Source organism: Penaeus monodon, unplaced genomic scaffold (genome assembly GCF_015228065.2).
Source record: "Penaeus monodon isolate SGIC_2016 unplaced genomic scaffold, NSTDA_Pmon_1 PmonScaffold_4031, whole genome shotgun sequence".
Lineage (NCBI taxonomy): Eukaryota > Metazoa > Arthropoda > Malacostraca > Decapoda > Penaeidae > Penaeus > Penaeus monodon.
Window position 1 is genome coordinate 1 of NW_023658815.1, and position 10,000 is coordinate 10,000.

Sequence of the window (10,000 nt, forward strand, 5' to 3'; positions counted from 1 at the left end):
TTTAAAATATATATAAAATATCATATATATAATATATTTATATTATGTATATCCATTTTTATATATTATATATATATATTTTTTTGAAAAGGGGGGGGGGGTGATTACCTGTATTATATATTTTATATATAGTATTATATATATAATTTATATTTTCTTTGATTTATATATATTTATATTGTATTTTTTATATGTTGATATATATATATATATATAATAATATATACATATTTTATATATCATATTTCAACTTTTTTCCCATTTTCGTTCCCCGCCTTCCAGGGTCTTCCTCTGGCCTGCTGGTTGGCTTCTGGCCGTTTCCGACGCCAAGGTCTTCGGGAAGTGCGAATTCGCGGAGCTGTTGGAAACGGGGTATTACCTCTCCAGGAATGACATCAAGAACTGTAAGCACACACAGCGCATATATATATATATATATATAATATATATATATATTTTATATATATTATATAATATATATATAAAATATAATGATATGATAAATATGCTACATGGATATGTATTAAACAGATAGACGAGTATAGTTGTAAAGGCACACAACAAAAAACCCAACACACAACACACACACACACACACACCACACACACCAACCACACACCACACCACACACACACACAACACACAAAATGTAAAATGAAAGTAAAATTTCGCACGTCTGTATCTATGTATAAACAAGTAATGTATAGCTGGCATGACATTAAGCCACCTCTACACGTAGCGTGTCTTCTGCGTATTCTGTTATTTCTCATACTTCACTCCACACAAACTTCTGGATTGCTCTAGATACCCGTTAATATGTCGTTCCGTAAAATCCCCTTTGAGAAACATCGCTCCAACCGGGAAAGGCTAGATTAAGCCATTCCATTGAGCCATCCGGAGTCCTTTAAGCCTCTCTCAGAAAGCCACCCGTTCCCTTGGTCCGCAGGGTGTGCATCGCGGAGTTCGAGTCGTCCTTCAACAGGCCGCCATCAACCGCACGCACCGCAGCACAGACACGGATCTTCCAGATCAACAACAAGTATTGGGGTGGCAGCGATTATGGCAAGACGTCTGTGGAATCCCCTGTTCCCGTGAGTTTCCTTGTTTTCCCTCAACTGCAGTTTGGTGCCGACAACTGTTTATTCCGGTACGACTGCTCAAGCCAAAAAGTGAGAATAGATGAAGAGTGGTCCCAAAAGGCACCGACTCTATTTTCCTTGTGTGTCTAGTTGTATACATCTTAAACATGTACATTTTTCTCCGACGAATAGATCTGAGTCTGATGATATCACGGCTGCCGTGAGGTGCGCCGAGACTGTCCGCCGCGACAAACCCAAAGCTACAGGCCGTGGGGAAAAGGGTACACTCCCGGTGAGTAAAACACATCATATCAAAATCAGCACATTTATATTACCGTCGTGTGTATTTCGTTGTGTCGTGTGTGTGTGGTGTGTGGGGGTTTGTGTGTGTGGGGTGTTTTGGGGTGTGTGTTGTGTTTTTTTTGTTGTTTTGGGTGTGTGTGTGTGTGTGTGTGTGTTGGCTGCGTGTGTGTGGGGTTTTTTGGTGTGTGTGCGTGCGTGTGTGTGTGTGTTTGTGTGTGTGTGATCTTACTGTTTACTTATGTTATTCTAAACTGATTTCGCTGCTGTCTTTGGGAGGTGATGTTTGTTAAACCGTTATGATTACTACGGACTCTTTACTGCTATCGTTTTTCCTTTTCCCTCAGGGGGGCTTCACACAAGGAAAGAATCGGACCCCGTCATACAGGCCCAGTGCTGTCTCGTGGTTTCCCCCTCGTTTCCCCTTTAAAGGACACTTCTAGATCTATCTCTAATTTACAACGGGGAGTAAAACATTCATCTCAGTTTCAGAAGGTTCATATTTGAATATCAGCATTTTTTTCAAAAATTTTGGGAAAAGTATTTGAACTTAAATTGTACTTTTTTTTTGTTTTTGAATAAAAAAATTTCGAAATGGGGGCTATTACTGACATAGCAATCAAAACAATGCAACCTCATGAAACAACTGAGAAAGGGAATAATGAAAACAATTTGTTTGCAAGGGCCCGCAAGCCCCGTATAAAAATTTTTTAAAATCAAAGCCTTTTTTTTAGAAGCTCAAAAGGCCATTATTTTTCCCAAAACCTTGATCCTATTTGTGTTTTTTTTTACGTGGCATCGTTTTATGAGAAAAATCTAAATATAGGGATCTATACGTCAAGTTGTTGTCATCAAATGATTGTATTTAATTTTTTGCATTTTTTCATTACTTTTTTAACATCATCATTTTATGAAAAACCAAATCATTATGAAAAAAAGTAATGTTTTGATTTTTTTTAGATTCTTTAAATTTTTTCACCATTATCTTCATCATCCCCATTATTGCTTATTTTACGTTTTTTAGTCTTTTTATTTTATTTTTTTATTTTTATTATTATTAATCTTTTTATTATTATTATTTTTATTTTTTATTATTTTTTATTATTATTATTATTATTTTATTATTATTTTATTATTATTATAATTGATCATTGTTGTTTTTGTGTTATACTGTTTTATTAAGTTTATTTTTTTTTATTTTCATCTTATGTGCTATTATTTTATTATTATTATTTTTATTATTATTTTTATTATATCTCTTTATTATTATATTATTACATTTTTTTACTATTGGTTTGCCTTATTATTACTATTACTGGTCATTTTTTTTTAAATGAGGGTTTTATTATTATAACATCATTGAAATTATTCTTTTTGTTATTATATTGTTATTTTTTCATTTTTATTTTTATTTTTATTTTTCTTTATCACATCATTTTATTTTGTTAATTTTATTTTTAATGTTAAATTCTATTGATTGTTATGATTTCACTTATTAATTATATTTTTATAAATATTATCAAGAAGGGGGTCCTACCCCTGGCCCCATGCCCAACTGCATCGCGGGAAGGGTATAGCGTAGGTACGGGGCCAAGGAGATCAACCACTTTTTGTTAGCAGGGATGGGGACCCCTCCGAACGTGAGTTTCCCGGTTTCCCCGGTTCTTTTCTTTGCCATAGGCGGGTTTTGGGTCCCCCTAGGGGGTCCACTTCAAAATCCCCCCCCTCCAGTGACCATTTAAGGGTTTTTTCCTTTGGACAACTGGGAGGAGTGTGCCCTTGGGTTCACGGGGCAGCTCGCGTTTCACAAAACTCACAACCTGAGGACCCGTTTCTGGGGGGGCCTTTTGGGGGGAAAAACCTTCAGTCATCCATGCTTGCGTGGGGATTTTAAGTCACAGAGAGTTTTACATCCCTTGGGTAGTGTATTTTCATATTTTGGGCTTTTAGACCAGGTCAGCAGGGGATTGGTCTGCACGGGGCCTAAACCCGCCCAACAAGACATTTGGGATTGTCGTCCCCTACGCAAAGGGAAAAAGCTATGTGTCTTAAAGGCTGTTCTGCCATTTTTGCTTATGGAAGTAAAATCGGACATATCTTGTGCCTCGGGTCTCGTTTTGATGCCTTTTGTAAAAGGTCCTTCCCCGGATTATGGGGCAGTGGCAGGACCCCGGGGTCCAAAACCCAGGCTACACGTAAGCTGCATGGGACCTGTTATTGCTAATCCGGGGTCGCCAACTCAGGGTATATGGCACCTAGTCATTTCCCCAGGTTCCCCCCCTTCAGGTTGCGCTTTCGAGACAAACCCAGGGGGGGGGCCTTTGGGGCGCCCCGGAGGCAAGTTTTTGGGGCTCGACGAGACCGTCGCGAAGAGTCAGAGTGGGGCCAGGGCCTGCCTGAGAATCGTCAGGGACCTCGTCGTGAAGCAAAAGGGGGATTGGGCCCTGCGCCCCCGTCGCGTTGCCCCTTGATGAGATGATTAAAATACATTATTATCTTTTATTATTATTTTTTTTTATTATATTATTTTTTATATTATTATTTTATTTATTACCCTATTATTTTTAATATTTTATTATTGTTATCATCATTTTCATTTTTACCATCTATATTTTTTTAACATTACTTTTTTTCACATCGTCATTAATATTGCTTTTTTTCATCCCATTACCATTTCCTTTATGCTGCTACTGCCCCTGTTCTTTTTAGAAAAGATAATAAAATTTTAATGATAATCTATGAAATAATAATATAATAAAAATAAAAGTAAAAATAATATAACAAGATAAAAACCAATAATAATAAATTAGATAAACTAATATCATTATTATAATAAAGCATTTCAAAATATAAAAACGATAATAAAATGATTATAAGATGATAATAATGATATATATAATAATGTATTTTTTTATTATTTTATTTCATTATATCATTATTTTACGTTTTGTTTCTTTTTTATTGATAATAACGAAATGTAAAAACATAAAAATAATAATTCAATACTATTAAAAATGATAAAAAAATGATAACAATTATCATTTTTCCCTTATAGTATGTGGCCGTTTTGGGAAACCCCCTGCATTGGTTAAATCAGTGTCCGGAAATGGGGTTTGGGGCGACCTTATAACAATTCACGAAAACAAAAAAGGTAAAGTATCTACAAGCTTTTGATTGTTTAATTCCCCTTTTTTGCGTTTTAAACTTTCGTTTTCCCGTCTTTTAATCTTTTCTCTTTTTCCCCTGCACTTTTTAAAAGCCCTCTAAAACCCATTTCCCCTAGGTTTCCCCCCACCCATTCTTTTTTCCTCTGTGTTGTTTTTTTTTGCCAAAAAACGTTTTATCCATTGGGTTCCCTAAAAAAATTTCTTCCAAAATTTTCCCATTTCTGTTCTAACGCTGTGCCAATGATCAACAATGCATTTAAATTATTTTGCGAAAAAATTTTCCTAAATATTTCCCACTCTTCTACTTTTTTATTTTACTAATTTCATTTTTTCCTTTTCTGCGTTTTTCTCTGGGCCCTTTCCCTATTGCTGCTCTAATTTGTTTGAAGCGAAGCTTCTGAAGCTTGCCTTTTGTTTTTCCCCCGTCTAATTCGGTGCATACTTTTTATTTTCTTGAATTCATTAAAATCTGGTCCCCTTAAAGTCTTTTTTTGTCATCGGAATGATGACCTATTGAATGTTAAAACTAAATTTTGCACTCGACCCTCACTTTAGCTAGGGTTGACCAAAACACACCCCACACACACACCACACACCAAACAAAAAAACAAAAAACAAAAACCACACACACCACAAAAAAACAACAAACCAAAAAACACACACCACACACAAACAACAAACAAACACACACACCACACACACACACCCACCATTATTAAATATATAATATAATTTTCATAAAAGAGAAATATATGTATTATATATGTATATATATATATATTTTACATATAATAGTGGCCTATTATTTCTATATATTATTCAAATACACGTAAAAAAAAAAAAAAAAAAAAAAAAAAAAAAAAAAAAAAAAAAAAAATATATAATATATTAATATATATATAATTATAATATTATAAATATTAACTACTGTGTGATATAATATATTATATTATTTTAAATATTTTATATGATATTCCCTATTTACACACATGCACACAATTACAAACTTTCTTTGTTGTTTTCCCAGACTTTTTCGAAGTTTTTAACTTTTTCATCAGTGCAGAAAAATAAACCGAAAACCAAAGAAAATTATTCACAAAATTTTTAAGGTTAAAAAGCCCGGTTTAAGTACAAAATAGGGATTACAGTCGAGTTACTTCTCGAACTTTTTAAAGATAACAACACAGGATCTCAGGGGAAAAATTGTTAAGGCTTAGTTTTATCTAAAAACAAATGTATAGTGGTATTGTAAAGAAACCTAAATTTATCCTGGGGAAAAAAATTTCCGGGAAAGAAGGGAAGTATTACTAAAAATTTCCCTTTAAGGGTATTTTCACCAAACGGTCATTTTTCTTTTTTTTATACGGGAATTTCTTTTCCAAAACGTGACAGTATTCCTTAAAAATTCTGAAAACGTCTTGCGGAGTACGAAATTTTCTTAAAGTAATTGTTTAAACCTCCATTCCTTATTAAAAACTAGTAAATTTAAAAAGATTTGTTTGGGTGAAAAAATGTATAATTTTTACCTAGTATAAATGTGAGTTTCCTGAGACTGATGTGGTACCGTTCGTTTTTTACTAAAGACGTCAAAATGGAAGTTCAAAATATTCCACACACACAACCAACACAGCACGCACGCACCACGCAGCACGCACGCACGCACGCACGCACGCACGCACACCACCACACACACACACAAAACCCCCAACACAACACAACACGCCCGCGCGCGCGCGCGCGCACAGAGAAGGGAAGAGAGAGAGAGAGAGAGAGGGGGGGGGGGGGGGGGAGAGAAGGAAGAGAGAGAGAGCGCTTTCCCACTTTAATCCTTTTTTTATGCTTTCCGCCCTTTGGCGGAATTAGGACTCCTTGTTTTTGAGTTAAAATTCCCAAAAGATATGGAGCAGCTGCCACCAGTTCCCACCGCAAGGGGCCAAAGGGAGGCCCGGGCGGAACGGCTAATGTTAAAAAAGCGATACGGATTTACGGGGCCGGTCGGCGCTTCATGTAACCCGTGCTTGATAAACGACACAATTCACCCTTTATCTTTTGCTTATCAATCCCTCCACTCTTTGGTGTTATTTTTTCTTAAATTGCATGGTTTTAAAAAAAAAATTTTAATATATTTATATATTTATTTAAATAAATAAAATGTCATATTTTTATTGACTTTGCGTCCCCAGCTAATGTTTAAAAAAAAATAATAACGAAATATCCTAAAAACAAACAAACCAAACGGAACACGATAAATTTACACGTTTATATTTCAACAATGTTGCTGATCCCCTAAATTTTCAAATCCCCCTCCGGGAGCAAGTGCCTACGCTGGAGAGCATGGATATACTTCCATAAGGATTTCCCCATTATAATAGGAGAGGATAAAAACGGGACGGGTGAAAATAGGCAAACTTGATACTGAAAGGGGGCTTGACGTTATTGATGATTGGCGAGTCCCCCCAGCACCGACGCCGACGACTTTCCCCCTTTTTTGTTACTGATTCGACGGGGGGGCTCATTCTTTTTATTTCGATAGGATCCCGTCCACACCTGTCCACTTGGATATGTACTCGTCTGGTTTTGGTTCTGAATCTGTTTACGTAGGCACCCGGAAAATTTTATTTAGGGTTGATTAAGCATAGAGGAACATAAAAAACAGAAAACATGTTAAATCGAAAGGTGTGATATTTCTATGTGCAAGAAAAAAATGGGATTTTTTAAAAGAGTCATTGAAAAAGCAATTAGTGAAAATATCTTAAAATTAAAAAATAAATATATTTAATTGGTAAATCGGAGAAAAATCAATAATTAGTTCTCTGGAAATTCTAAAAAAAGTAGCAAGCCACGTCTCCCCCCCCTTTTTTCCCCCCCTTTTTCCCCCCCCCCCCTTTTTTCCCCCTTTTTGTTTTTTTTTTTTCTTTTTTTTTCTTTTTTTCTTTTCTTTTTCTTCTTCTTCTTTTTTTCCCTTTTCTTTTCTTTTCTTTTTTTTTTTTTTTTTTTTCTTCTTCTTTTTCTTCTTTTCTTCTTTTGCCCCCCTTTCTTTACAAACAAAAACACAACCACACACAACACGCACCACACACACACACACACACCCCACACACAACACACAACCACGCATACCACCATACCCTTTTCTTCACTACGGCCCTAAGACTACGAAATATACATTCGGGGAAACGAAATTGGCCTAAACCCTCCAATTTTTTTTTTCGGGGTTTTTGATGACCTACGGAAGCTTTTTTAAAAAAAAAAAGTTTTGAATATTATTTACCCGGTCGCCCTTTTTCCTTTTCCCCTTTCCATCGTTGGTGTTTTAAAATGATTTTTTGGACATGAAGGTCGTCTTTTTAGGTCGTCGCCCCGAACGCGGGGGTTGTAAAGAATTTTTGGTTTCAAAGGGTATTGCATTATTATTTTAAAACCTATTTATTCGTATATTTGTTCGAATTTTTTAGAATTTTTAAAATGAACCCCCTACGGGGTATATCCCAACCTTTTGCTCTTGGGCTGACATTTTAACACTAGTAAAAACAAGGACCTAAATCCCATTTTCCCCCAAAAGCACCACCACTCAAAGTACGAAAAAGCTCCACCCGAACACGGAATTCCACACACTTTTTTTGCCTACTCGTCCCCCACATATTTGTTGTTCTTTGAAGGGCCGAAATCCTGCTGCCGTCCCATTGGCGGGTTTGAGGGCCCGGGAGTTGAACGTGGACTCGTCCCGGAATGACGCCCCCTGGAGGAAGAAAGGGGGAAAATAAAGGGGAAGGGTTGACGGGACGAATAGGTACAGAGCAAAAAAGAGCATAGCAAAACAGAAGTTTAAATAAAATAGATAGAATTTACCTCGGGTTTCAGCAAAGGGCAGGGTGAATACTGCCTAGAAATGAGAGGGAAAGGGGGTATAATGAGTGAGCAGATATGTAACATGACCAAAAACTAAAAAAAAATCACACTTTTTCACTTTCTCTGGGGCATTGTGTTTGGGTTTCGAGCATGACCCCAAACTCACCCCGAATATTTCCCGAACCCCACCGCCCCCAAAACAGCAAATTGTTAATGTCCTGTAAAACATATAAAAAAAATTTATCAGACCTGTAAAATTTTATAATTATAAAATTTCAATAATAAATATATTAAATAATAAAAAAATTACAGATTAAAAATATATATCAATACTTACAATGTTTATAATAAGGAACGTAAAAGACCTTTTTTTTCTACCGTTATGATTTCTTTTTCTATCCCTTACATATAATCTTATGCAAAGGGGAGTCTATAAGCGTCTGTATCAACAAAATCACTGTATCCCGAGGCCACCGACAAAGCCCTTCCCCCCATATTTAATGTATTGTACTAAAGATAATAATACAAAATTTTAAAGTAAAATTATAAATGATAAATTTTGAAAATTTTGATAAAAACAATAACAAGAACAACAACAATAATTTGATAATAAAGATGATTGTAATAACAATAACAAAACAAAGCAAAAAAAACAGTGATAATAATTTTAAAATAACATAATAATGATAATAATAACAAAATGATAAAAATGATGTAATAATAAGATTGATAAAATTACATTATATTAATAAGGTAATGATAAAAATAAAGTAATAAAACAAACACCCCACACACAAAACAAACACACAAACACAACACACACACACCCCACACCACAGCGGGGGACAGGAAAAGGGAGGGAACCGAGCTGGAATCCCTTCTGAGGCCCCCGGTCCTCGGGTGAGCCGGGCGAGTCCCGCCCATCCCCGTTGAATCTCGAACGGCGTTCCTTGGCCGCGGGCGAGGTTGCTGACCTCGCTGGCTTCCTTCTCTTTACCGTCTGCTTTTTTTCTTCTTACCCCTTCCCCTCTCCTTTCTCCTATTTTTAATCGCGTTCTCTCGTTTCTTTTTTTTCTCTTCTCTATCTTACCTCTCTTTCTCTCGTTGTCTGCCTTTCTCTGTTTATTAGCTATCCATTATCTATCAATATCTTTACCTCTCTGTAATCTGCCCCAGCCCGGCCCGGGCCGGCTGGCGAGGTTTTTGACCCCTTTGGGCGTTTTCGTGAATCCTTTTTTCTTTTTCTCACTCTTTGTTTTCATTTTTTTCTTCTTACCCCTTCCCCCCTTCTTTCTCTTCTCTCCTTCTTCTTCTTTTCTCTCTCTCTCTCTCTCTTTCTCTTTCCTCTTTTTCTTTCTCTCCCCCCACCCCCCACCCCACAACACAACCACACCCCCCCACGCCCACGCCCCCCCCCCCCCCCCCCCGCCCCCCCCACCACCCCACCACACACACTACACCACCCACACACACCCACACACACACCGCCACAAAGAAACCCCAAGAACACAAAACACACACACGCACACACCAACCGCGCGCCCCCCCCCACCTCCCCCACACACACAACATTAATATATATAATTATATATAATATATATATAT

At 36.5% G+C, this 10,000-nt stretch overlaps 1 pseudogene; it reads left to right on the plus strand.

The window, feature by feature from the left end:
- The first annotated feature begins 282 nt into the window (after window positions 1-282).
- Window positions 283-1,822, plus strand: LOC119570822 (annotated as a pseudogene).
- Window positions 1,823-10,000: the final 8,178 nt, after the last annotated feature.